Source organism: Chanos chanos, chromosome 6, assembly GCF_902362185.1.
Source record: "Chanos chanos chromosome 6, fChaCha1.1, whole genome shotgun sequence".
Classification (NCBI taxonomy): Eukaryota; Metazoa; Chordata; class Actinopteri; order Gonorynchiformes; family Chanidae; genus Chanos; species Chanos chanos.
Window position 1 is genome coordinate 6816873 of NC_044500.1, and position 4976 is coordinate 6821848.

Here is a 4976-nt window from a genome sequence, read left to right on the forward strand (position 1 = left end):
CCATTTTGATCAAACTAATCAGTTTTTTTTTTTAAATGACACACTAGTGTTATGTGTTCTGGTCTGATAGTAACGTAATATTCCTCCTTGTACTGACAACAGAGGAAGACTGTTGAATCAGTACCTTGTATTCTTCATTCACAGATGTATGACAAAAGTTAGAGGCTACCAATAGTTTCCTAAAGTCAAACCCATGGAGGGAAAAACTCGCCCTGAAATGAATGACCCTGATGCATGTGAACAAAGGGGCTCTAAACTAGCGAAGTTTTTGGACAATGAAGCAGACAGTGCACCAGAGAGGTATGTGTGTGTGTGTGTGTGTGTGTGTTTATGCATATGTGTAACAATGAGGAATAGAAGAATTACAATTGCATTTAAATCAATAATGACTTTATGGTGGAAATTCCTTATGTTATGCCTTGGTACTGTTTATCATATCGTTCATGTTTATTTAATTATCTTTGGAAATAGAGTAAAGTACATCCTTTGTAATGACCTATCCATCACACACCCTAGGGTTCAAGATACAAGTCTCTAAATGAGAACGTCTAAAGAATATATTAAACAGCTAAAAAGGATGTAGTTACTTCATTATTAAAAGCAGTTACCATGTTTTAAATATTTAATTTCTTAATATTAAGGCACTGGTAATAGAAATGAAACTGAATCTGTCATCATATATATAAGATGGTTTTTGTACAATGAAAAAATGATATTTATGAATAAAAAAGAATTGTTTTTTTTTTTTACCACAATCAAATAAAGATCATTTGTCTATATGTGCTGTGTTACAGCTCATCCCAGAAAAGGACATCGGTCATGTCTTTAAGCAGCTGTGTGACTATGCAGAGTGACGAGTCCATGAAAAATCCAACACATTTCAAAGCGGAAAATGTTCCCTCTGAACACAGGTCAGATTTCATCGCAGTTAAATGTGGCTGGTGTGTGGAAAATATGCCTCTTTGCAAAGTACACTATCAAAATTTGGTATTAAGACATCATTCTAGTTTTGGTTATTATTCTTATTCATGACTTGAGGATCATTTTGTGTCCAAAGTGTCCATCCGAAGAGATCAGACAGTAAGTCCAGGATGATGAACAGCGCAACAGAACAGAAAATTAGCTTCACCGAGGGAATATGTTCTACAGATAAGAGGCAAGATCAAAGCACATTCGAGAAATGAAGAAATGAAGATTCTTATTCAATGGTTTTGAGAAATTATTTCAAAACCTTTTTAACTGTTTCAACAAGCCCATATCAAAGAAACATCAGCATGTTAGTGCTATAGATTAAGAAAACAATTCAACTTTATTTATTTTAAACAAGTGCAAGTTCAGTACGTTCAGTGAAGTCGCTCCGCAACACACCCCCCCACCCACCCTTCCTCTCCTCCCTCCCTCCCTCCCTTCCTCCCTCCCTCCCTCATAATTCCTAGATAGACAGACAGACGGACAGACAGGACAGACCTACAGATAGAGGAATGATGAGACATAACAACAACAAGCAAAAGGACAGACAGGCGCATAAAAACACAAGCATGACAAGACATGACAGGACTAAGTTGGCAGACAGACAGACTAACAGACTGACATCACTGGCCATAATGGGACATGACAAAACCGAGCAGGTGTACGGACAGACAGACTGACATAACAAGACAAGACAAGACCAAGTATTGCATAGTAATGGGGAAGTATATGTGTGGATGTGGGAGGTACGAGATCCGAGTGCAAGATAATGAAAGGGAGGAAGTAAGATTTCGTAGGGGGATTGTAATGTGTGTGTGTGTGTGTGTGTGTATGTGTGTGTGTGTGTGTGTGTGTGTTGGTGTTGGTGGAGTTAGTTAATAGGGAAGTCTAGTGAAGGGGGGGTGGTGGAGGGCCAAAAAAAAAGAAAGAGAAAACAATTCAATGTACATTACAATAGACATTGCAATATACTGAAATTGACATTTCAAAAGGGATGAAAAAAGTGAAGCAACATTGTACGGATCAACAAACACAGTGACTGATAAAGTCCTGAAAAGATAAAGAAACACACATTTACTGAACACCGAAGTGATTATGATAAAAGAATTTATAAGGCCAGTCAACCATCATTAAGTATTAGATCTGTAAGTGTTACAGAAACATAATGATGCTGACAACATACTGAACTTATCATAGTTTCATCACCATCACATTATGCATGCATATGTACAGGTAAACAGCATGCATACAGATATTCCCTTTTTTAGATTACGAAAAGAGAAGAGTCAGCTGTCACATCATCATATGATAACAGACAAACAGACAAACAGTATGATTCTGAATAATAGCCTTCAAACAGCACATTAATAAATAAATCAGTAAACAATTTGAAAATAATAAAAAAAAACCCAACCTAATACAGAAATGTGTACATCAACTGTTTAATAAAACAACCAATCAAAAGCAATACAGAAATCATTTATCAATAAAAAAAACATATAAGCATTGATGTAAAGAGCTCTGACTGTTGAAATGGCTATAAACTATACAAATTACCATAATTACCATAATCAAATTACTAAATACAAATTACCATCCAGCATGTGAAATTTCTGTCAGTTGACTTATTTGTGTCAATGACGGTAATTCATAGGAAAAAAATGACTGCACATTAATGAGAGAATGTGTGTGTTGTGTTGAAGGTCAATCCAACAGAGGAGATCGGCCTCACCTGCACCCAGCTATGTTTCCATGAGGAGCAACCAGTCCAAAGAGGGCCCGCCAGAGTTAGAGAAGGAGCACCCTCCTTCTGAACACAGGTCAGATTTCATCATGGTTAAATCATGTTCATTACATTTTGCCTGATGAAGCACTAAATTAAAGATATTTACGGAAGGCTTTTACCAATTTTTTCTTAAAGCTCATGGTTTGTAATAAGTAAAAACAAAAGAACCTTCTGCTATATTCTGAGTAAACAATATTGTCAACTGATATATGTGAATGTGGTTTGACATATGAAATAAATCCCTTAGTAGAAATGTTAATTATATATTAATCAGTTGTGGATCGCATGTTAACAGTGTTCATCAGGAGAGATCAGATGGGCCCAGGGAAACAAAGAGAACAAAAGAACAGAATATTGAACTTACAGAGGGAGCACACTGTGCAGACAGAAGGTGGGACTACCCTTACCTGTGAAAACAACAACAAAACGGCAAAAATGATAATGTCAGATATCTCTAAAAAAACGATGAAACAACAAAGAACAGAGTTTGACATCGAAGGACACTTAAGCCTTTAATATATCCATATGTGCGTTTACATAAAAGTCAGGAGCCACATCATATAATGAAGGCATATGACAGATAAACAGTATGATTTGGTGTGATAGCCTTCATGCAGCACTTGTATCTGAGGGATGAGGAGTACCATTTAATTCTTATATCAACAAATTGGTGAACAAATGAAATCATTGGTAAATAAAACATTATATAAATGTTTTTTTTCGTAACATAACATAAAATAATATTTCTAATACTTTCTAATGTAATATATACTTGACCATTCCATCATAATCTGGGGCGGAAGAGCGTATGAATGGAAATGGGGATTATAGACCTCTGTTGTGGGATTTAGGGGCGGCGAGTCTCTTTGATGTGTGATCTGCTTTTCCTATATGTGCCTCCATCACTTGTCTTGTAATTTACTGCTCAACATACCTTTATTAGAGACTCAGAGATATGAAGAGCCTTATGCTAATTTGCTGTAATCAATTTCATGTTTGAGGCCTGTATATTGTTATAAAAAACAGCTGTTGAATTGTCATTATCAAATCACTTAAAAGTCTTAATAATGAATATTTGCAGCTAATGAAACTTTATCTGTTGTACTTTTGTTGTGATTTGACAGGTATGAATCTAAGTTGGTTGAGACTGAAATCTATGATAGATTCAAATCGAATCTGAATCAGAAATTTCGGTGCATTTCTGATGGTTTTCCAAAGCAGGGAAACCCTACACTTCTCAATGAAATCTACACAGAGCTCTACGTCATGCAGGGTAAATGTGAAGAAGTCAATAATGAACATGAGATCAGACAGATTGAGACAACACCTAGGAGAGAAACAGCAGAGGACATACCAATCAAATGCAATAACATATTTAAACCCTTACTCCGACAAGACAAACCCATCAGGACTGTGCTTACAACAGGAGTCGCTGGTATTGGAAAAACAATCTCTGCACAGAAGTTCATCCTAGACTGGTCTGAGGGAAAAGCCAATCAGGATATCCACTTTATATTTCCACTTCCTTTCAGAGAGCTGAATTTGATGACTGATCAAAAACAGAGTCTGATGGACCTTCTCAATGGCTTTTTCATGGAAACAAAGAGCCTTGATTTGTCCACGAATGAGCAAAAAGTTTTGTTTATCTTTGATGGCCTTGATGAGTGTCGTCTACCTTTAAACTTTCAGAACAATAAGAGTCTGAGTGATGTAAGAGAGTCAACCTCAATGGATGTGCTGCTGACAAACCTCATCACAGGAAACCTGCTTCCCTCAGCTCTCATCTGGATAACTTCCCGACCAGCAGCAGCCAGTCAAATCCCTACTGAATATGTTGACCAGGTCACTGAGATACGAGGGTTTAATGACCTACAGAAAGAAGAATATTTCAGGAGGAGAATCAGTGATCAGAACCTGGCCAACAGAATCATTTCACACCTGAAATCTTCAAGAAGCCTGCACATCATGTGCCACATACCAGTTTTCTGTTGGATTTCAGCCACTGTTCTAGAGAAGATGTTGGGTGAATTGGAGCATGAAGGGATCCCTAAGACTCTGACTCACATGTACACACACTTTCTGTTCATTCAGACCAAAATCGTTCAAGAGAGGTACAGTGAGAACAAAGAGACAGATAAAGACATGATTTTCAAACTTGGACAACTGGCTTTTCAGCAGCTGGAAAAAGGCAATCTGATCTTCTACGAGGAAGATCTTAGAG

The 4976-nt window shown here is 37.0% G+C and overlaps 1 pseudogene; it reads left to right on the top strand.

Annotated features, from left to right (window-relative positions):
- Positions 1 to 217: 217 nt before the first annotated feature.
- On the top strand, positions 218 to 4662 carry LOC115814132 (NLR family CARD domain-containing protein 3-like; annotated as a pseudogene).
- The last annotated feature ends 314 nt before the right edge of the window (positions 4663 to 4976 follow it).